Below are 24,781 nucleotides of genomic sequence, written 5' to 3'. Positions count from 1 at the left end.
CTCCCGCCTGTCTGTTGGCGGTAACCGCCGCACTGTTTGTTTGTCCCGCCGTGGCGGGCGGTGTGTTAAAGTGGCGGTTTCTGTTGGCGGTTTCCGCCAGGGTCGGAATAGCATTTTTTTTACCGCCAGCCTGTTGGCGGTTTGGCCGCCGCTTTAACACCGACCGCCAGGGTTGGAATGACCCCCTATGTGTTATATACCTATTTGCTGACTTATGACCTCTTGAATGTTACATTCCCTATAGACATCTTTTTCTTTGAAAGAAGTAATAGGTGCCATCATTATTAGCCCTTCAAAAAAGGCTCCAGGGCTGGATGGCACCTCTATGGATCTCTATAAGGATAATCCTGAGTTTTGGGCTCCTCTCCTTACCAATACCATTAACGCTGCAAGCAAAGTCACTATTCTGTGGTTTTGGCATTCAGTAATATTTGTATGAGTCTTAAAAAAAGGGAATGTCCAGGACCTGGAATGCTATCACCCTATCTCTTTAACAGATTTTACAATTAAAAACATTCCTAGAATCGTCTTGTATAGGATGTTGCTTTGGACCACAGGGATTAAAATTTTATCTACAGTCCAATATAGTTTCAGGAAAAGCCTAGGAACCCTTGAACAATGCTTGAATGTGTTTTTGTTAGTGACCAAATATAAAGTTGTTAAACACTCTTTGCTTCATCTGTCATTCAAAGCCCTATCCTGTGCCTTTGATATAGTCAACATTTTCAAGTTATGGGATATCCTAACTTGCTGCCGGTCTTGAGGCCAGGTAGGTGGATTTTTTAAAAACATTACATTCTGATTGTACAGCCTCTCTGAGATATGAGGAAGGAGGTGAATGCACAAGCCTTTTCCTAATAGGCGGGGTTTTCGGCAGAGATGTGTATTGGCACCTATTTTGTAACTGCTTTATGTGAACTGGTTCGAATCTGTTTTGCTTAAGAAGGGTTTGGATGTCCATTAGCAAACAAAATGCCCATTCCTGTGCTCCTGTATGCAGATGATGCAACCTTCTTCACAAGAATAGCAAGTGGTTTAAGTTAGTTACTTGATGCTTTTGTGGACTGAATGAAATGCCTACATTTAGATACAAATTACTCTAACACCTTTATTATGGTCTGGAGGCATAACAATGTGAACCAGCCCCCTTACTTGCAGAAGCGGCTTGAGGGCCGCGGAAGGAGCATGGCGGGGAGGGAGGCGCGGGGGGAGGAGGGAGGGCATAAACATTAAATTTAATTTAAAAATAAAAAAACACTTACCTCCTCTGCCGCTCCTCTGACCCTCGACGCTCCTCGCTGCAGGCACAGGCTCCCAGCCTGCCCTACAACAATCATGACGCTGCTCAGAGCAGCGTCAGGATTGGCTGGGGGCGCCCAGCCAGACTGGGAGCCTGTGCAGGCTCTCGCCAGCCCAGCAACTGTGTTGCTGGGCTGGAGAGAGCCTACAGCACATGGGTGTTTGGCTTGTCTGAGACGGCCAGCCAAACACACATGCGCTGTGTATAATCTATCAATAGCACACGTCTAAATAAAATATTTACTGAATACAATATTGAATATTTAAAGTCCATAATTCACACAAACTCCATTATCTGACTCAAAGTCTTCTTTATTATTCTTACAACTCCTTCATCATAATTGCTCATGTTCCAGTCCAGTCAACACGTGTTTCGCCTGGGGAATACCCCTTGACTTCCTCAGGACTTTCTATAAAAAACAATATTTGACATATATGTTTCTAGGTTTTATCTTCCAAATTGTACTTTCGCACATTACATCACCTCAAACCGTGCTTCGTGATTTAACACGCTATTACATAAACAAAGCCCAAAATGGTGCAAACCGTGATATTGATACAGTCTATGTAAGTGTCTCCCTTATTAATAATACAAAGATACATTGACATCGTGTTGTTATGCCTCCGTGTGACCCTAGAGCCCATGTGAGGCACTCTATATTTCAGCAGTCCTTAATAGTGACACCCATTCTCCTCAAAGATTTCCCAGTGAAATACTCTGTTACAAGGTGGACCGATCTATAAAATTAAGAACACTATACCTGATCTCTCAAAGCTAATCACCTTAAAGTCTACCGTTCTTCAAATCTGTATTCCATGATATTCATTGTCTGTAATTGTAGAATACAGATTATTTATCAACATCTATATCCTGTGATATGGTTAATTATTACCGAAGGTAGCATGTAATTGGTGTCGCTTATCCGAACGTCTGCGTGTGATTTATATAATCAGTACTTGTTCCGGATGACCCTTTGCAGTTTTAATATATCGGGCGTATCCTGTAATGCGATTCTGAAGTTATTATTACACTAATATATCAACCGTTAATTAACTTGCTCTATTCGGCCGCGTAGACACATACCTGTGTTGTGCTTTTCAGGCAGCGTGTACGCTGTTTTTCGTCCAAGAGAGTCCATCCTCTCTTTCAGTGAATTTAAGTCCGCCCCTTCTACAATCAAGGTAGAAGACGAACTAATCTTTACTAGTATTGTGTGTCAGTGCTCACGCTCTGAGTCCTCATACACTATTCTCAATATTGAAGTACAGAACAGATTCCGCTAGCAGTATCGTTCTGATATTATTAATGTGATATATTTCATTGTCTAACGCTGATCCTGTATGATCAAATATTAGATTATGAAATACTCTAGATATATACAAAAGAGTTATTTACCTCACAAATTTTTTTTAAACAAATTCCTAATTGTCTGTTACACACATTAGTCAATATTTCCAGGAGTCCATTCTTTGAATTCAATAGATCAGGATAATGTTCTGATCTAATTCATGGTCTATAGCATATATTGCATAGCCCCATATTATGGTTATCCCTTCACATATCCCCTAGAAAGTATTCTAATTTGTAATCAGAGTTCAGACCTTGTTCCACTGCACCTAATCGCATTATCCACATAGATTCCTTCCTTTTTAATGCTAGCTCTCTATTGCCCCCACGTGGGTTTCTCTCTATATGTTCAAATCCAAAAAACTTGAAATCTTTATGTGACCCCTGTGCCTTACATGATCTCATGTGCAGGGCAATAGGATAACGCTCATCATCCTGTCTCATGGCCCTCCAATGTTCTGAGATCTTCACCTTAAGCGGACGAATAGTACTAGCCACGTATATCTTATGACAATTGCAAACTAAAATATAAATTACATAGGTTGTGTTGCAATTAATGTAAGTTTTGATGGTGTATTCTTTATTCCCCAATCCTTTAAAGTCTCTTTTCGCATGCCATGCCCATCTACACATTGCACAGTTACCACATTTGAAGAAACCCATATTGTAAGTATCCAACCAGTTCGATACAGTCTTATTTCTCAAATAACTTGGACTGAGAATATTATTGAGTGTCAGTCCTCTTCTATATGATACTTCTGGCTTGTCTTTAATATATTTTCTCAATGTTTGATCTTGCAATAAAATACCCCAATATTTTCTCATACTTTTTAGTAACATGACAGAACTATTAGTGTAATCCAAAACTATTCTTATGTTGTCTTTGTTGTCCTTCTTTCCAGGGTTTTTAATTGTTTCATGAGGCTGTAACGTATGTGCGCGAGGAATTTTAGAAGCTTTACGCTGAGATTCCTTAACAATGTCTTCCTTATATCCTCTAGCTATAAACCTTTTCCCCATATCTTCTATACACTTATGAAAATCCACATCCTTGCAGCAATTTCGTCTTGCTCCAAATGGTATCGCATTTATCTGATGTTTTGGATGTGCACTTGTTGCGTGTAATAATGTGTTACAGGCTGTTGGTTTGAGATGTAATCTGCTCTCAATCTTATTGTTTTCTACAAATAATTCCACATCTAAAAAGTCAATGCAGGTTGAACTATGTCTATATTTGAACTTAATATGTACATCATTACTGTTCAAATAATTGCAAAATTTCTCCAAATTCTCCTCATTACTTGTCGATATCATGAAGCAGTCGTCTATGTACCTGCCCCAATACAAAATATGTGTCTGCCAGTCTACTGCTCCAGGGCCCCAAACCCACCTTTCCTCAAACCACCCCATAAACATGTTCGCATATGAGGGAGAAAATCTCAACCCCATCGCCACTCCTTGCTTTTGTTTGAACCAATCATCCTTAAAAAGAAAATAATTATGGTTCAGTATGAGATCTATCATTTGTATTAGCATTTCAGTATATTCCATTAAGCTGGCTGATCTCTTATTAAGGATATATTTATTTGGTGCTTGCATACCTGATTCATGTAAAATACTTGTATATAGGGCCACCACTTCCAGTGTTACCATCAACATATTAGGTTCCCACTGAATATCTGATAATAAACTCAATATGTGTTTTGTGTCCCTGATATACGAAGGTAGATTAATAACAAATGGTTGTAAAAATATGTCTACAAACTCCGAAATCCTCTCCGTGGGACCTCCTATGCCCGGCACCAGTGGTCTTCCTGGAGGGAACTCACATTCTTTGTGTATCTTAGGTAACGTGTATAGACATGGGAATCTCGGGCGATTCACTTGCAAATATGTGTACTCTTCATCCTCTAATAGACCATTATCATGCCAGATTTTCAACAACCCATTGATCTTGCTTGACAACCACAACATAGGGTTATATCTTATCTTCTCATAACAATTCGTGGCATATAGTTGTGCGTATATTTCTTTTTCAGAATCCACCGGATTCATTACCACTATATTTCCACCTTTGTCTGCTCGTTTTATAATCAATTCCTCATCATGCATCAAAGTCTTTAGTGCTTGATTTTCTTTAAATTGCAAATTGTATGCCAATGTTCCTTTCTTTTTGGACTCATAATTTTCCAAATCATTCCATACCAGTTTGAACAATACATCAATGTTACTATCCATAACTTGTCTTGGTGTCCAAGTAGATTTCCACCTGAGCCCACTAGTAATATGCAAATCTGATACCACATTAAGTTCCTGTAACACTCCAGATATGGTAGTTGGATATTCCTCATAATCAATAATAGACATTAGAGCAACTGTATCATATATATCCTGTATTGAAAATTCACTATGCGAAATCTTTTGAGAAAATATTGGTTTATCATCACCATATTTAATATTTGTTTCAAAACATTTCTTAAGTTTTAGCCTCCTTATGAATGTATACAGATCTACTTTTGACTTACAAATATATCCCTTACTAGTGGGACAGAAACCTAATCCCTTATTCAAAAGCGTTAACATATCAGCTGTCAAGACCCTATTGGATATATTCACCACATTGCCTTGTTCAATTGGAGAAGGTTTTATATTTTTTTGTCCCGTGACCTTGTCTTCATGCCTGTATATTGTTCCCTAACCCTTTCCTGTTTTCCCTCTTCTTGTCTTCCTTCTCTGCTTTTCATCTGGTTTTGTTCCCAGTTCCCTTGCTTTATCCTCTTTAGCTCCTGTAAAAAAGCATCACCTCGTGTGACCGAGATTGATGATGGCCCTTCACCACTTTCTAAGTCACTATCATTAATAGATGAAACACTACCCGGTGGAGTTACGCAAGCCATTGAGTTAGCAGATTGGGCTCTTGATAAAGTGTTTTTAATTAAATGATCACACTTCCTAGAGAATGTAAATATCCTACCACTTTGAAAATCTTTTTCGTCCCTCTTTAACTTTCTGACTTTCCTTTTGTTTAATTTCATCATGAAACTTCATTATCACCTCATTAAGAATAACATAATTCTTTTCAGTTGCATCTTTTAAGTTTAATTCCTTGATCTAATTTTCCAAAATCAAAATCTCTGATTGTAGTTTTTGAACTTTTCTGTCTGCATTTTCTATTAGGATGTCCATAAATTTCATTGAGTTAGACTTCAATTCCTCCTCCCACCTCATGAGTAGGTCTGCATCTAAATCATCATATGTTGGAAAAATATGTGATCTTAAACCCCTGGGTATCCTATTTAGCTTTTTATACTGTTTGAGGGTAGTACTATCCCACCATCTCGACATTTAATTTTTCTTCAACTTTTCTAATCTAATAAATTTATCCTTAAGGCCTTCTTTGCCTGCACCGTTTCCACCTTTGGTAGCTTGACGTATTGTGTATCCACAATCTAAGCTTTTGAATAATTCCTCTGCTAATTTCTCCCTTTCAAGTGCACTCATTTTTACTTAAGTTCCAATATAAAAACTAATGAAAGAGAGCTGCCTACTCCTAATAAGCTTTAAATTACAATGGGAGATTTTTGGGGAGTACTTGGCGCTCTTCTTCAATAAAATCCAACATGAATCTGTAGTACATCTGACGGTGCTAATCACTGGGATAAGTCCCCCAATAAACCCAGAAGTGATAGCATCAACTGCTATCCCAAATGTATAATCTATTAATAGCACACGTCTAAATCAAAAATGTACTGAATCCAATATTGGATTCCTCAAAGTCCATAATTCACATAAACTCCATTATCTAACTCAAAGTCTTCTCTATTCTTCTTACAACTCCTTCATCATAATTGCTCATGTTCCAGTCCAGTCAACACATGTTTCGTCTGGGGAATACCCCTTGAATTCTTCAGGACTTTCTATAATAAACAATATTTGACATATATGTTTATAGGTTTTATCTTCCAAATTGTACTTTCGCACGTTCCATCACCTCAAACCATGCTTCGTGATTTAACACGCTATTACATAAACAAAGCCCAAAATGGTGCAAACCGTGATATAGATATAGTCTATGTAAGTGTCTCCCTTATTAATAATACAAAGATACATTGACATCGTGTTGTTATGCCTCCGTGTGACCCTAGAGCCCATGTGAGGCACTCTATATTTCAGCAGTCCTTAATAGTGACACCCATTCTCCTCAAAGATTTCCTGTGAAATACTCTGTTACAAGGTGGACCGATCTATAAAATTAAGAGCACTATACCTGATCTCTCAAAGCTAATCACCTTAAAGTCTACCGTTCTTCAAATCTGTATTCCATGCTATTCATTGTCTGTAATTGTAGACATCGTCAGACGTACTACAGATTCATGTTGAATTTCACTGAAGAAGAGCTCCAAGTACTCCCCAAAAATCTCCCATTGTAATTTAAAACACACATGCGCTGTGAAAGGGGAGTGCTGAGCACTCCCCCTCATTGCACGACACCCCTTTTCTTTAAAAGGTTTTGCAGCTGCCGCTGCTAGCAGGAGGGGCGAAGCTCCTCCACACAAACGGACAAGCCGCCACTGCTTACTTAGGGATAACATTCGGTCAGGCTTGAACTTGGGCCCCGTGCAATTACGAACAAGAAAAACACTTTTTGCAATCCGGTGGTACTATTTTTTCATGTATTTCTGCTATAGGGAAAAATCCCATTAGTCCCCTCTTGGAAATCTATGAGAAAATGTATCCACATCTTAACTTATGCAGCTGGTATCTGGGGATATAAGGATGTGAGCTGCATCCAAGTAAAAGAGAATAGAGTGTGTCAACGTATACTGGGTGTCCCATTGAGTAGCTCGCACTTTTGCGTCTCTTTAAGAACTGGCACTGGATTATGGCGAGGACCTGATTCAATTAGCCCATCTGCAACTGTGATGTTCGATTTGCAGCAATGAGCAGGCCTCTTTAAATAAATACATAATACAAGATTGTCTCTCATGTGACCATAGGAATAGAATACCCTGGCTTTGCTATATTAAGGCGTCTAACAGTGCTCTAGTGTAGGAAGTTGGCTCTGTATGTACTATTTCAAAGTAAGAAATAGCATGCAGAGTCCAAGGGTTCCCCTTAGAGGTAAGATAGTGGCAAAAAGAGATAATTCTAATGCTCTATTTTGTGGTAGTGTGGTCGAGCAGTAGGCTTATCAGAGGGTAGTGTTAAGCATTTGTTGTACACACACAGCAATAAATGGGGAACACACACTCAAAGACAATTCCAGGCCAATAGGTTTTTGTATAGAAAAATATATTTTCTAATTTATTTTAAGAACCACAGGTTCAAGATTTACAAGTAATACTTCAAATGAAAGGTATTTCACTTAGGAACTTTAGGAACTTTGAATTAGCAAAATAGCATATACAGTTTTCACACAAATGGCTATAAGCTATTTTAAAACTAGACAGTGCAATTTTCAACAGTTCCTGGGGGAAGTAAGTGTTTGTTAGTTTTGCAGGTAAGTAAACCACCTACAGGGTTCAAAGTTGGGTCCAAGGTAGCCCACCGTTGGGGGTTCAGAGCAACCCCAAAGTTACCACACCAGCAGCTCAGGGCCGGTCAGGTGCAGAGGTCAAAGTGGTGTCCAAAATGCATGGGCTTCAATGGAGAAGTGGGTGCCCCGGTTCCAGTCTGCCAGCAGGTAAGTACTCGCGTCTTCGGAGGGCAGACCAGGGGGGTTTTGTAGGGCACCGGGGGAGACACAAGTCAGCACAAAAAGTACGCCCACGGGGGCGCCCGGGTGCAGAGTGCAAACAGGTGTCGGGTTTGCAATGGAGTTCAATGGGAGACCCAGGGGTCTCTTCAGCGAAGCAGGCAGGCAAGGGGGGGGCTCCTCGGGGAAGCCACCACCTGGGCAAGGGAGAGGGCCACCTGGGGGTCGCTTCTGCACTAGAGGTCGGATCCTTCAGGTCCTGGGGGCTGCGGGTGCAGTGTCTTTACCAGGCGGCAGGTTCTTAGAAGTAGGCAGTCGCGGTCAGGGGGAGCCTCTAGATTCCCTCTGCAGGCGTCGCTGGGGGGGCTCAGGGGGGTCAACTCTGGCTACTCACAGGGTCGCAGTCGCTGGGGAGTCCTCCCTGTAGTGTTGGTTCTCCGCAGGTCGAGCCGGGGGCGTCAGGTGCAGAGTGCAAAGTCTCACGCTTCCGGCGGGAAACGTGTTGTCTTTAAAAGTTGCTTCTTTGTTGCAAAGATGTTTCTTCTTTGGAGCAGAGCCGCTGTCCTCAGGAGTTCTTGGTCCTTTTAGATGCAGGGTAGTCCTCTGAGGCTTCAGAGGTCGCTGGACCCTGTGGAACGCGTCGCTGTTGCAGTTTTTCTTGAAGTGGGGAGACAGGCCGGTAGAGCTGGGGCCCGTCTTCTCTGCAGGGCTTTCAGGCCAGCAGTCCTTCTTCATCTTAGGTTGCAGGAATCTATCTTGCTAGGTTCTGGGAGCCCCTAAATACTCAATTTAGGGGTGTGTTTAGGTCTGGGGGGTTAGTAGCAATGGCTACTAGCCCTGAGGGTGGCTACACCCTCTTTGTGCCTCCTCCCTGAGGGGAGGGGGGCACATCCCTAATCCTATTGGGGGAAATCCTCCATCTGCAAGATGAAGGATTTCTAAAAGTCAGAGTCACCTCAGCTCAGGACACCTTAGGGGCTGTCCTGACTGGCCAGTGACTCCTCCTTGTTTTTCTCATTATCTCCTCCGGCCTTGCCGCCAAAAGTGGGGACGTGGCCGGAGGGGGCGGGCAACTCCACTAGCTGGAGTGCCCTGGGGTGCTGTAACAAAGGGGGGGAGCCTTTGAGGCTCACCGCCAGGTGTTACAGTTCCTGCAGGGGGAGGTGAGAAGCACCTCCACCCAGTACAGGCTTTGTTACTAGCCACAGAGTGACAAAGGCACTCTCCCCATGTGGCCAGCAACATGTCTGGTGAGTGGCAGGCTGGTAAAACTAGTCAGCCCACACTGGAAGTCGGGTATGGTTTCAGGGGGCATCTCTAAGATGCCCTCTGGGGTGTATTTCACAATAAAATGTACACTGGCATCAGTGTGCATTTATTGTGCTGAGAAGTTTGATACCACACTTCCCAGTTTTCAGTGTAGCCATTATGGTGCTGTGGAGTTCGTGTATGACAGACTCCCAGACCATATACTGTTATGGCTACCCTGCACTTACAATGTCTAAGGTTTTGCTTAGACACTGTAGGGGCATAGTGCTCATGCACCTATGCCCTCACCTATGGTATAGTGCACCCTGCCTTACGGCTGTAAGGCCTGCTAGAGGGGTGACTTATCTATGCCAGAGGCAGTGTGAGGTTGGCATGGCACCCTGAGGGGAGTGCCATGTCGACTTAGTCATTTTCTCCCCACCAGCACACACAAGCTGGCAAGCAGTGTGTCTGTGCTGAGTGAGGGGTCTCCAGGGTGGCATAAGACATGCTGCAGCCCTTAGAGACCTTCCCTGGCATCAGGGCCCTTGGTACCAGGGGTACCAGTTACAAGGGACTTACCTGGATGCCAGGGTGTGCCAATTGTGGAAACAAAGGTACAGGTTAGGGAAAGAACACTGTTGCTGGGGCCTGGTTAGCAGGCCTCAGCACACTTTCAAATCATAACTTGGCATCAGCAAAGGCAAAAAGTCAGGGGGTAACCATGCCAAGGAGGCATTTCCTTACACCTAGGTTCGCCATATATTTTTGAGAGCCCAATAAACAATTTAAAGAAAGACAAAAGGTGGCTCAGAGAGAGTTTTATGTCTGATAGGAGTGCTGAGAAGGAGGCAAAGTAACTAATGAAACCATCAATGCGGGATATTGTTTAACTCAAACTACGCTGGGGGTGGAGTCCTATGAGGACCTGGTCACCGACACCTGGGAATGGATGCTTTTGACTAGGTTCAGAATGGGTTCCATTAGATGGATACTCAGTTTCCCCCAGGGACAATACGATACATCTAGCATCTGTACTTGTTAGTGTGGTGAGGCTCCTCTCAGACCTTTTTTTGTATATTGTATCAGCCCTCCGCAAAAATATTTATATTGCCTCTTGTTAGTAGGCTTGATATATGTGCAGTTACTGAGCCTTCCTGAGGTATGATCGGTCATAGGTTCATTTTTAAAATCTGCTGTATGTCTCAGTAAATCCATGTTTTTTTATATGCCTTTTGTATACCAGAAAAGATGTATACGCCTAAATATTATTACCTGATTTCTTTTTATCGATTTTTTTTTATTATAAAACAGCTTTATTGATTTCATTACTGAACAAAAAGCCAAGACGGCAGAACACCGCTGGCCTCAATACACTTCCTCTGGATGAGCACTACACAGATAAATCGTTTGCACTTGGCTTACAATCCCCATATATTCTGCATTAAGTCTTGGGTGTGCTACCTCCCGCTCACGCCTAGGGACCACACCCCAGGTCTTCCTCCCAGTATCCCATCCATCTCCCCCACACCCACTCATATTTAGCCGGACAGCCCCGTGCTTCATACACCAGTTTTTCTTGAGAGGCACACCAGTCCATCCCGCGGCGCCATTTCGCTAGCATAGGGGCCGACTCCTCTCTCCAGCCCGAGGCAATGTCCCTTTTGGCCACCACAGAAGCCATCCCTACAAAAGTACGTTCTGCCCTGCTGGAGCCCACTCCCTCGAGAACTCCCAGCAGGACAGGTATGGGGGCAGGCTCCATCTCCACCCGCAACACCCTGGATACCTCCGCTAACACTGCGCGCCAGTAGGCAACGATCTCGGGGCATGTCCACACCATATGGAAAAAGTCTGTAGATGGGCTCGCACTCTGTGGGCACTCCGCCTGCTGCCTAAGGCCGGCCGCATGCAACCTTCCAGGCAAGAGATATACTGCATGAAGAAAATAAGTCTGCACCAATCTCAATCGTGAAGACATAGTCAACAGTCTCGGAGCCATCAGGGCCTCTCTCCAATCCTCCTCCATCATCGGACCCACACAGTGTTCCCATCTGGCACGAAGCATGTCAAGTGGCTGCAATATATTAGTAGTCAACATGCAGTATATACGCGACACCCCCACTTTGCCAAGGTGTCCCATAAGTGACTTGGTTTCCACAGGACTAAATTCTGGGAGAACCGACCCCGCCCGAAGGTGCACCTGAAGGGCATGACGGAGCTGCAAGTATTTATGGAACTGGGCCTGGCTGGGCGAGAATTGCTGTTGAAGTTCCTGGAAGGACCGTATGTGCGTGCCCGCCCAGATGTCTCCGAGTACCGATATGCTGATAAGATCCCACCTATGGAACCCCCAGAGCGCCAAGACCTCCTTCAGCCAAGCACCCTGCCACAATGGGGTTTGTTGGGTACGCCGACGCCACCACCCTGATGTGCGCTGCGCCACCTCCCACCCTATAAGCACCACCCTTGTCACCTTGGGAATCCCAGGGGACACGGGGACCCCATAGAGCATCCCGAACAAGTCAGGGAAACCAATGGATAGGAGCTCCAAGCTGATAGATGGGGTCCGGCCATCCACCCCCCAGCCAGTCATTAATTACCAGCAGGTGCATTGCCAAGTGAGAAAGGTGAAGGTTGGACATCCCCATTCCACTCTCGTAGACATCCCGCTGACAGACCCAAAGCGCCATGCGCGGACGGGACCCGTGCCACAAAAACTGTTGTGCTGCTGCGTCCATGTCGGCGAACCACCGTCTGGGTACGTGATAAGGGAAGTTTTGAAGTAGGTAAAGAAACCGGGGGAGGACCATCATCTTATAAAGCGCGATCCGCCCGAGGGTATTGAGCGGAAGGGATCTCCTTCTCTGGAGGTCTTTCCTGACCTGCCTGACCAGAGGCTTGACATTCAGGGCCCATGCCAGCTTCGGCAACAGGGCTATGTGGATCCCCAAGTACCGAAAGCTGTTTCGTTTGATAGGAATGCTGTGCTGCCACTCGTAGCAATCCCTAGAGTGGTTGAGTGGGATCAATAAAGATTTGCTAGAATTAACCACTAGGCCTGACTCTTCTGCGAACAGCCCCAGAAGCTGCATCACCCTGGGACCACTGCTGGCCGGGTTAGCCAAGTACAAAAGGACATCATCTGCATACAACGCTATACGGTCCTCCCTTCTGGTAGGCCACGACCATCCCTCGACCAGGGGGTCCTCCTGAATTAGGTTCGCCAGCAGATCTATCGCCAAATCGAAGAGGAGCGGGGAGAGGGGACAACCCTGGCGGGTCCCCCTGCTAATAGGGAACCAATCTGAGACCGCCCCATTGACCTGCACCCGGGCTGCCAGGGTAGAATAAAGGAGGCCCACTAACGCACTGAACCGCGGCCCGAGCCCCATCCTCGCAAGGACCCCACGTAGGTATGACCAGTCCACCGTGTCGAATGCCTTTTCAAAGTCCATCAGCAGGAGCGCCAGTGGAGGAGTAAGAAGAGCCCTGTGGGCCAGGGCTACATGCAAATGCCTGATACAGTGACTGGTACTTCTGGCAGGCATGAAACCGCACTGGTCCTGGTGAACCAATGTAGGCAGCACCCTTTTCAATCTCTGGACCAATGCTGTAGAGAAAATCTTAAGCTCCGTGTTGAGGAGCGATATGGGGCGGTAAGCTGATCAATCCCGCGAGGGGGGCCTAGTCTTTGGGATCACCATGATAGTGGCCTTGCCCAAGTCCGATGGGAAGCTCCCAGTGTCTTTGGCCTCCTCATACATTGCCAGAAGGTGGGGGACCAACGTCTCTCAGAACCTTGTGTAAAACTCGGGGGGAACCCGTCCGGACCGGGCGTATTCCCCGTCGCCAGCTCCGTCATCGCCGCATCCACCTCATCCAGACTAAGGGGCTCATCAAGCTCATGCCTCTCCACTTCAGAAACAGTGGGAAGGGTCACCTCCATCAATAACGGGGCCTCAGTCTCAGCAAGAGGTCTGGGCCTTACCTCATAGAGTCTCCGGTAATAGGCAGCAAAGCTCTGTGCAAGCGCCCGTGGGGTCTGCGAGACAGCGCCCGATTCGTCGACGATCTCCGGGACCACCCTTTCAACCATTGGTCTGGTGGCGATCCAATGCAGGAGCTTGCCGTTCTTGGCCCCCCACCCATACACACGGGCTACGGAGGCTCGCCACATGTGCTTCGCGGTCTAAATTTTTACTTGCTTGATATCCTCCCAGACCCGGACCAACTGCCACGCCACCTCCATCCCAGCCGACCCGTCAAGTTGGCCTTCCAGGTGCACCGTCCGCACCACGAGTATCGATATATTATGGTTACGTGCGCGCTCTCCTGCTCGGAGGAGCTGCCTAGCGTGCCCCCTTACTGTGGCCTTACAGGCCCCCCAAAGGATGCCCAGCGACGCCACGGATCCGAGATTATGCTAAAAAAACTCAGAGAGCCGGTCGCCCAATTCCTGGGCATACTCGCCGACCTGCAGACACCAGGCGTTGAGTCGCCACACAGGTCGACTTCCGGGGCTCCCTCCGTCCAGACGAAGGAGGAGCGGTGCGTGATCCGATACCCCATGCGGAAGGATCTCCACGCACGTGAATCGGGGTACGTCGAGAGCTGGTGCTAGAAAGAGATTGTTTGCGCATGCGTGTGGTGCACCGCTGACGTATGTGTATACTGCCGCAAGAGGGGGTGCCAAACCCGCCACACATCGCAAAGACCCAGACCATCCATCCATCTTAGCAAACCGGACGCCCCCAATCTGCGACTCAAGGACAGGGGCCCGGTGACATCAACCTCAGGGTCCGCGACGGAGTTAAAGTCCCCACCCAACAAGGTCAGACCCGGGGTAAGTCCTGCCACCACCTCCCCAAGGGACACGAAAAACTGCTCTCGCGCCCCCGGAGGGGCGTAAACACTTAGGAGATTAATCGGGCACCCTCCAAGCAGACCAGACACCACCACATATCGCCCCTGCGGGTCAGACCTGGAATCCGCCACCACTAGCGGCAAGGAACAGTGCAGCAAGATCGCCACTCCTCTCGAGCCCCTGGAAAATCCGGCACGATAGACTCTGTCGTACCCCCCATAAGCACTGTGCATCTAGTACCCAACAGATGAGTTTCCTGGAGCATAACTACAGACGGGGTAGACCTACAGATAAAGGAAAACACCGCAGACCGTTTAATTTTATCTAAGAGTCCATTCACATTCCATGAGAGGATCCGTTTAGACTGTTCCAGTGTAGATACTTGTGTGATAGCTTCCCGTGTAGTGCCCCTGCTTTAACTTCCCTTTGTGACCAGTGGACCAAACATAGAAAAACGTGATATGTGCCCAACCGTAGGCAACAATGTATGAACAGTCCCATCTTACCCCCCACCCCATACTTCCAACTCCGAAGCATCTGTCGCCCAAAACTGTAAATACAGATTGTCATTCGTAAGCGTGGAATGGTGGACCCCTCCTGTATGTCGGAGAATTGCAATACAGCCCTCTGCCGCCCCAAGTCCAATGTCGTATAAACATCGGCGCCCAGACTCTCTCCGCCAGCACGGAGCCCCAAGAGATCAGCCACAAGATATCCGAGGGGACTGGCTGAGGCGCTCGCCCTCCTGGGCCGGCACCTGACCCTCGCTTCCAAGAACCTCCAGCGTAGCCCCCTCCACTGGCTGGTTCAGGCCCGCCCGGTCGTCCTCTGTCGAACCTCCACGCGGGCCGCTCCGCCTCCTCCTGCGGGACCGGGTCCGCCTGCGCCCCCCCCAACCCTGGGGGGAGCCACCGGGAGCGGGCGCCCGCCTCTCCCCGTTTGACCCAGAGGAGCTCTTCCTGGCCAGTCGGTGCTTCTCCATAAGCCAGTCCCAAGCCGCCTCCGGGGACTCAAAGAAGAAGGATTTTCCATTGTGGAGAACCTTGAGACGAGCAGGGTAAAGGAGCATGTAGGTCAGCTGTATCGCCCGGAGCTTCTGTTTGACCCCTTCATATGAACGCCTCCTGGCCCCGACCTCCCGGGTGTAGTCTGGAAATATGAGGATCTTATGATTGTCCCAATGAAGGTCCGGTTGCATCCTTGCCTCTCGGAGGATAACGTCCCGATCTCTGAAGTTGAGGAACCAGCGATCATCGGCCTCCAGGGACCGCCCGGCGGGGGCCGGGGCACCAGGGCTCTGTGCACGCATTCAATGGCGAACCAGGGGGAGAGTTTCTGGGTGGGGCCCCACGACTGAGCGCCCTACCTCTGCATCTTCGGGAAAGCCCACAAAACGCAGGTTGTTGCGTCTGGCTCGATTTTCCGCGTCTTCCGGTCTGTGATGCAACTCACCAGTACGTGTTTGCAACTGTGCAACCTTGACTTTAAGATCTGCATTTTCATGTTCGGCCTGGGAAACGCAGTTTTCCACCGCCTTGATACGACCCACCGCGGCTCGCAGATCTTGCCGCAGCAGGCCCATGTCCTCACGCACCTTTCCGACTTTGGTCTCGACCGCCAACTGTGAGGATTGGATGGCCTGTAGGATGGTATGGACACCATCTGTCGCCGTCATCTCGGGGGTCGCAGCGCTCACCTCCTGTGAAGAGGTCTGCTTGGAAAAATGGTCAATATGCTGCTGGGATGCTGGAGGCTGTTTACTTGCTTTGTCCTTCCCCATCGCCGTCTCTAAGTCAGTGGCTGTTGAACACGTCGAGCTCTGGCCAAGACCCCGAGACGGAGCCCCGGGGCCTCCACCAAGTCAGGCCCGACTCACCAGGCGTCTTGCTCGCCCGGCCGATGGCCGCTTGCCCCCGGGAGCCAGGGAACCACTCCAGGTCGGTCCAGGCCGCCGCGGCCTCCTCCTGGGCCTACTCTGCCCCGCTCCTGCGCCAATCCAGCAGGTGTGGGTCCCGACCCAGATTACAGTCAACCGCTGTGTCTGTCCTCTCACAGCGCCAGCAGCTCTGCTCACCCCTGCGCCTCACTCCACACCGGCGTTGTCAGAGCGCAACAGCCGATCCGCTCGAAGATTGCGCCGCCATTACACCATTCCTCCAGCTCGGCTGCGGACCCAAGAAGCCCCTGGGCCCAGTCCAAACCTGCTGCTGCCGCTGCCTCCCTTCGCCTGTCCTCCACTGGTACCGCGGCAAGGCCCTACTCTGCCCAGGCTGCGCCGAAAGCTAAAATGGCTAGGGCCCGACCGTGGCCCGCGGCGCAGGCCCCCATTCCTCAAGCCTCACACAGCCCTGACACGCTCCGGGAGGGAGAGAAGAAGAAGGATGTAGGGGGGCCCAGGCACCCTCCGGGGCCTCCGTGGCCTCTTCCCGCTGTGTGGGGGATGCCCGGGAGCAGGCACTGTCCTCTGTGCCCCACCCCCAGGCCGCCATGTTCAAAGAGCCCCCCACTCCTTGGGGGCCCACCTGCCCAACTCACCGCCATGGCCGTCAGGCCCAGCAAGCTGATCGAGGGGGCCCGACCACACACGTGGCCGCGGGCTGCGGCCCCTCCGCCTCTGGATCCCCCGCTCCCGGCCAGCGGCCTGGACCGCCTCCCGCGGCCCCAGCAGATCTCTTCGCCACCTCCCCCGGCTGGGGGAGGCGAGTAGCTGCCACGGCTTCCTCACTCTCTCTTGGCGCCCCGCGGACACAGGATGCCGCAGGCTCCTCTGCGTCGCCCGGGGGCCGCTGCCCCTCGGCATGGGCGCCGCAATCCCCCAGGCCAGAGCGCCGCTCAGGGCGCAGGAACGTCACGGGCGGCCGGCTTAACAGGGCGGATGACGGAGGGGTCCGGAGCACTCCTAGAGTGCGTCCACCATCTTGATGCCCTTAGCCACTTTTTATCGATTTTAACATCAGTTTGTATGATATTCTTTGTATTACTGTGTTATTGGTGAATTTATAACTGTACAACTAAAGAAAAAGGTATGTATGCATCTCCAAATGATTACTTCGATGGTCTTTATTAAAGATGGTCTTTATTTACCATAGATGCAAATATCACACAACACATTCCTAGTAAAATGATTTAAATTATGCATGTGACATTTTATGCAACATGCAACATAAAATACTTGCCCACTATGAGAAATACGTAACCAAGGAAAGGTAAATAAGTCTACAGGGGCACAAGCACTGTTGGACACTGTAAATATGTGATGTAAAAAATTGGAGTACACCAAGTGCAGGCGATATTTGAAGAGGAAGGTTTACAGATTTTTGCATAATAACCGAAAGTCTGCCTAATATCTCACTTTGTTCAAAAGTGATAACAGCTGCTCCAGAGAAGGAATTACGTGTCCATGTACGTTTTCAGTTTCTTATTTTGATCCTTAAGTGCTGTCTGCCTCGAGGAACATTTACGGCACAGAGAAGGTCATTCGGATGTTTGAAGTGAATTTTGTAAGGCAGTTTACATTTTATTCTGATTCTATTGGGAGCCAAGATTATACACTACAAGAATGGTTCTGTCAGACTCACATTATATGTAAGAAGAAAACATATCCATTTTTCTTCACACAACACGCGAGTGAAAGTCAACAAAATCAATTTATGACTACAACACATCAAGCTATTGATACTATTCACAGTATTACTAAAAAAAGGTGCTCCGTCTTTAGTGCAAAAGTGGGTAAGCATGTGGATGGTACACAAGTAAAAAGGAAGACATTTATAATAACTTCATAGACAATGGTTCAACAGGAAAGCCTGGCTTAAAACAAAGTTCATCGTAGACTCTACAGTTTTAACTGTTCACTCGTTCACAAAGCTGTTTGCTCAACGTGAGGTTTGTATACAGGCATTTGTTAGGATTCCATCAACGTTTCGATCCCTCAGGTTAGCTTATAAATTGTGCATCAAAGAGGGGTCTTCATCAGGGCAACCAATTGGAACACCCAAGTCATCATGATAAACAGCAAATTATGTTTAATATTCCTGTCAATACAGCAGAAAACCTCTGTGTGTTCTTGATCAAGAAGGCAACTGAATCATTGTAATATTTTGAAATGTAACCCAGTGAAAAACATTCGGGCAAAATCCATAAAGAGGGAAGCACGTGACAACTTAATTGAATTTCACTAAAGATCACTTCCAAAAAGTGGAAAGCTGGAATGAATCACCAGCTTCTCCTGCCTTTCCACAAAGTAGGGTGAGCCAAGACAAGTTTCGGAGTTTGGAGTAATGTAATCAAATCTTCTAGTCCCAGAGCGAATAATCTTGAATTAATGATCCTGCTGAGCCATCAAAGCACTGAAGTAGCTAAACCCACAAGGGTGGTATTTCCGTAGTTAGTAGGGAAATTACTAGAGCTTGCACTATCATGCAGCGGTCAATTTGTGTCAAGAAAGGATGATCTTTATTTAGGCTATGGAGGCTCTCGCAGATTTTACTGAAGAGCTAACATTGATAGCTAGGACTGATCTAAAAATTAAAGGCATAGGTATGACAGTTTAAAATATCTATTGGTAGTTCCAAAAGCAAGTTCTTATTTAGTTTGCATCTGTAGTGCCTTCAAAGGAGATTACAGTTTTATGCGTGGCTGACAGACCTCCAGATTGTGGCTATGCTACAAGGTGGTAATATGCTGGTACATTTGAGTGTTTTCAGTATATTGATGAATGACAATTCTAATGCCCTTATGTCAATATCGTCAGAGGCTCCATAGCAAAGTTAAACTGATCCCTGTAGGGCTCTACGATCTTGTCTGTTTTTTGAGAAAGGCTTGCTCACTTAATTTTTGAGTTTGGAAAGGAATGAAGTGTACCAATTAGAATCTTAACCATGAAAAAGAGACAATCTCAAAGGTTTGGTACAGCATATGATGGTCAATAGAATCAAAATCCTTTGATAAATGCAGACGAACAAAGCAGCATGTGTCTCCTTAGTTCAATATTTCATGTATGTTTTCTAGAATTTTGCTGCAACCATTACAGAAGCTAGACTTTGAGGGGGCTAGAAAATAATAACTGGCAAAATGACCTGATAGCTTGCTTGCTATCCATTTTTTTGTAGTTTTGTTCAGACATGGAAGACTGGTGACATATTTCCAACTTAAGAGTTCATTGGGTTTCGCTTTTGGTATGATTTAAAGGGCGAGTATACTTGGCCTATTTTTAATCAGCCTGTGAAGATTTCTTTGTTTGTGGATGCTTTTAATCATTTGGCACCAGACAACGGTAAAGAGATGAAAGTTCTTTTTGTATTGTTGGGGTTGGAATATTCACACATTATGAAGGTAAACTAACTTTTACCATCCTGGATTGCAGTCACATTACTCATTTACCTAACGACCACCACTCAGCCTTTTTATCCTACCAGGTCATCTCAGCTGCCTGGCAACCGAATGGGTCCCGACCACAAACAACATAGTCAATCACCATTATTTATTTATATATATATATATATACATATATATATATATATATATATATATGTTTATTTATATATATATATATATATGTTTATATATATATATATATATATATATATATATATATATATATATGTTTATTTATATATATATATATATATATGTTTATTTATATATATATATATATATATATATATATATATATCTACACACACACACACACATAGCATACCATTTAAACCCACTTCACAAGTAACATTTCACCATAACTACACATACATAAGCAAAATATATAAACTTCACTGGAAACTCCTTTAAAACTGGCAAGTAAAAATAAACCTGAAAAGCTAAATGCCGTGATATTTCTGCTTCTGAAATTTACAAAATAACAGGGAGCCTTCCTGGCCAGGTCTAGTTCTCTTGCGCTGCTATATAAAAGCTCCAAGAAGCCCACAGCGTGAATGAAGTGCAGAACCCATCCTAGGCTCTGTATGTCGTATTCTGGTAAAAAAACAGAAAGAGAACTAGTGACATCCCCAATGCTTTGAATGGGCCGGTACTCACAGGTACTGTGTACAGTCACTACTTATTTTTATCACTCTGAGTACCGGCATTCCTCTACTGCTGGGGAGAGTACTGGTACTCATGAAAAATAGGCTTATTAGCTGCTAATGCTGGTGAGCACTAGGCTGTCAGAGTTGAACCTGCCTCTGACATCCAAGGAGCTTCTGTAGCCTTGAGCTAAGCTGACGCTGAACTACTCCTTGTGGGCTAATTTGCATAATGCCCGGGTTTTCACAATAACACTGTGTTTGACAGCGCAGGGCCCATTCAAGATCAGTGCTGTCAATCTAGCTATTGTATGCATTTGCGAAAACACAGGAATGGAGGCAGCCTCTCTGACAGCGGCAGTTTTTAAAGCCATGGGAGGTAAGGCGTTTAAAGTGGCTTTAATCCCACCTGAGACTTTTGTGCGAGTGACTGCTTATGTCTGTGTTTTACTGCCAGTGTGTGCATTTTTGTGTGAGAGAAAGAGAGAGAACTGGGACACTTTGAAAAGATATGTTAAAGGAAATATGTGGAATGCTTTATGTGTGCATGTCTGCTGGTTTCTTTCTGTATGTGTGCATGCTCGAGTATGTAGTATTGTGCCAAACGACACTGAATAACAGTATGGCATTATGAAGGTGCAAATATTGCAAAACAAAAGAAATGTTAAAATATCATCTTGTTTCGTTTTTACTTTGAGCAACAAGTTAACTTGTTTTGTTTATTTAAATGCATTTCTCATGAGTTTTGGTATGTGCTGCAACTGGCATAGAAGTCATTAAGGGGCATATTTATAAGCCCCTCGTGACAGCTTGCGCCACATTAGCGTCATTTAATTTGATGCTAATGTGGCCGAAGGCCAAAATCCTAGCGCCATATTTACAAAGTGGTGCAATGCATGCATTGCGCCACTTTGTAACCCTTTGCACTACATTATGCCTGTGCCAGATATAATGTATGCAAAGGGGGCGTTCCCCCGTTAGGTGGGGCAGAAAAATGGTGCAAGGAAATCAATGAGATTTCCTTGCGTCATTTTGTACGGCACTTTTAACCCCTGCTCAGAGTAGGCTTACATAATTTAAAATGGGCCCCTATGTACTCGGCAGGACTAGTGCCAACATTTTGGCGCTACTCCTGCAGAGTACATCAATAGCGTCATGAAAAATTACGCTATTGCCCCATACCCTGCGCCCTGGTGCGTTGTATTTTAAATATGGCGCACGGCGCACTCATGGTGGCGGGCACTATTGGGTGCAGGGAAAGTGGCGCTGCACTCAGTGCAGCGCCCCTTGCCATAAATCTGCCCCTAAGTATCCTCATGTCTTGCCCTTAGCCCAGACCCCTAGCCCTGCCCACTCACCACACTTATAGCGCATGTTAATAAGTACCTGCGCATATTTTTTTCCCATTAACTAGACGTACCTGCTAAAGGAAGATGCTAAAATGTACATACAGTTACAAAGGTGCTTAGGAAATTGTTCATGTCTCAGGTTTCTAAAGTGAATGGATAACGATTTGGTATACTTTCACCTAAATGCGCAGGTCAGACATTACTCACACTAATTATATGTCTTGTGGCTGAAGGGGTGTCCTTGTGGTCCGGTAGTATATGGACAGGGCCTCTGTAAGCATTCAGAATGTTGAAGCACATCATCAGACACATCAGTTATAGTTCATATGGCTGCTGAAAGTAGGACGGCTCCACATATTCCTTGGATTTCTTGCTACATTCCAGTGCCTTGTAGAGGACAGAGTTGTATGACCAGCTGGCACAACAAGTGACATAAGCCGAGTTCGGAGAGCCGACCTGAACCCACCTGTCATTGTAAAAAGACAAGAAAGCAATGTGGTCATAGGGGCGAAGAGACCCTTGTTAACCATTATTGATCTGGGGTCTTGATAAATATCTGAGAAGTGAAGCAATTTAATATGCTATGTGTGTGTGCATGTGTATAAGTGTGCCTGCATGAGTGTGTGTATGCGTAGGGGTACGTTTGTGCAGTCATGTGAGTCTCAGACCATGATCACTCAGTTTTCTGGTTGTAATTTTAGTGGCAACCAGTTATGGTCACTCCCCAAGTTACCATTTTTTCCATAAACAGTCTTAGGTTTTGCTGGGCTATAAACTGTATCCTTGTGTTTTGTTTTTTAGGCCTAGCCTGAACAGGGTGCATGGTCTGTCAGCGAAATCTATTGTTAAAAAAGAGAAAAGTTTAAAATGGGCTTGAGCCGGCACATTACTTACTACTGATTGGCCTCCACATCACACTTGTTTCCTTGCTTCAGATTGGTCAGAACGTCCTGCTCCTTAATGCTTCCTCCCAGGGCTTCACTTTTGTTTCTGATGTGGAGCATGTGCCTATTACAGGTTGCTGTCCATGGCCAGTGTTCTTAGTATTCTTCCACTGCCCTCAGGCTTCTGCAGCTACCTTTTTTTTAACTTTTTCACATGCACGCAATTAGAGTGCATGTATCTCCAGTCCCTCCCTCCTCCAACCTTCCTTGCCCACAGCTCTACTTCCTCTCTCCATTGTGTTGCCACTCCCTTCCTCCTATCCCATGCCTTCCTCGTGTTGCTAGCCCACCACATTCCCCTTGCTTTCCATTGTGTTGCCAATATCTCTTGTTTTGATGCACACCCACAGTTACCCCGCTTCTCCAAACCTCCCATCCACTACAGAAAACAATCAGCAGGCCAAATAGCCTGCGTGGACGCAAGTATGATGTAGCTTTGTTTTGTATTTTTTAGACATATTGCACAGTGAGTAGGCTGATGTACACAACATAGTTTAAAGAGAAAAGAGCGATATGATGTTGTCTACGCTAGCCACATCATAGTGCTTTTTTTCTTTACTTTAAGCCATTCTGCCCATGCTGCTGCGCAACATCTCTAAAGAAACAATGACAAAGCCAACACTTCTTGCATAGGCAAAACCTATTGGCTTTACAAATGCTTTTCTAATCAGGATGTTACCTGGCTTTGCACAGTGGTTTAGAGGCCCGTCAGTGTGTTGAATGCACATGTACTGTAGTTTGTAAGTGAGGTGGGTATGCAGACGTATCACAGAGTTTAGGTAGCATGTCTGCATGCATTTTTTGCAGTTCATATTGACCCCTCCCCACCCCTTCGCTACAAGTTTTTCACTTTGGTATGGAAGCGAACTTCTTCAGTCAGAATTTGTTCTTCGATCCCTTTCTGGGCCCTTTCCCAGGGTCACATTTTGCTGGGTTTTCCTGGTGAAATTCCTGCAGAGAAAAAAGTAGGGTGCCTGTAAAACATGTAACTCTGGGTTACCAACCACTTAAGGATTTCCCTGATATTTTCAGTGAGGGCTTAAGTCAACTCCATGTTGTTGCAGCATGCAGAAACATGGTTAGACTGAACCGCCCTAACCATCATCATGCGCCATGATTATCATGCTGGTCTGTGCATGCCACCACATGCCTGGTAGATCACATATGCTGATAGCTGTCTTGGTTAGCAGTGATGTTGAGTGGCTGTGGATTTTCCTGCAGTGCAATTTCTTTGGTGAGGTATGGTTTTTCATCAACAGACATCACCTGTAAAGTTATGGATTTAAAGTCCCATTTCAGTGTTTACCTACATTCTCCTGAGTTTGTGCATTTAATGCAACAGGGCCTGTGATGCTGCCTCACAGCCCTGTCTGCATATCTAAACTCCACTGTCCATTTCTATGGCTCTCTGCCCCAGTGTCCGCATCTGTGTTAGAATGAGAATCTCTATCATAAATGCCTTTTCATCCAAGATTGCCCTGCTGATCTGTATGTGCTAAGGTAAACCCGTTGACTCCCTTGGGTTGACAGCAGTCTGCCTGATGGTCTGTGGGTGTGGACAGTGGCCGGCAGGTCTGCAGCTGATTAATTCTTATTGCCATTGCTATCTATGCAGTCCCTTACTCCTCCCACTGTCCGTTCTCTTGCCCTCCACTACCACCCTCCGTTGTGCTGTTGCTCTCTCCCTCCTACACCCTACACCTTAGTGTTGCTTGCACCCCGCAGTCCCCCACTCTCCATTATGTTGTGGCTTCCTCCTTCCTCTCCCACACCTCACTTGTGTTGCTTGCCCCCTCACGCTCCTCCTGAAGTCCCTTGTATTGATATCCCACCCACTGTTCTCACCCCCACCAACCCTCAGTCTGCCACATAAAACATTAAATAAGGGCAAATAGCTCTTGCAGATGTGAGTGATATTTGGCAATATTTAATGTTTTTAGACATATTACATAGCAGCGCAGGTGCTAGGCCCAAACTTCCCTCCTGTGAATGTAGACTAGCTCACAGTATA

This window comes from Pleurodeles waltl, chromosome 10 (assembly GCF_031143425.1).
Source record: "Pleurodeles waltl isolate 20211129_DDA chromosome 10, aPleWal1.hap1.20221129, whole genome shotgun sequence".
Classification (NCBI taxonomy): Eukaryota; Metazoa; Chordata; class Amphibia; order Caudata; family Salamandridae; genus Pleurodeles; species Pleurodeles waltl.
The sequence above is the reverse complement of the archived record's forward strand: the minus strand, read 5'-3'. Positions refer to the sequence as shown.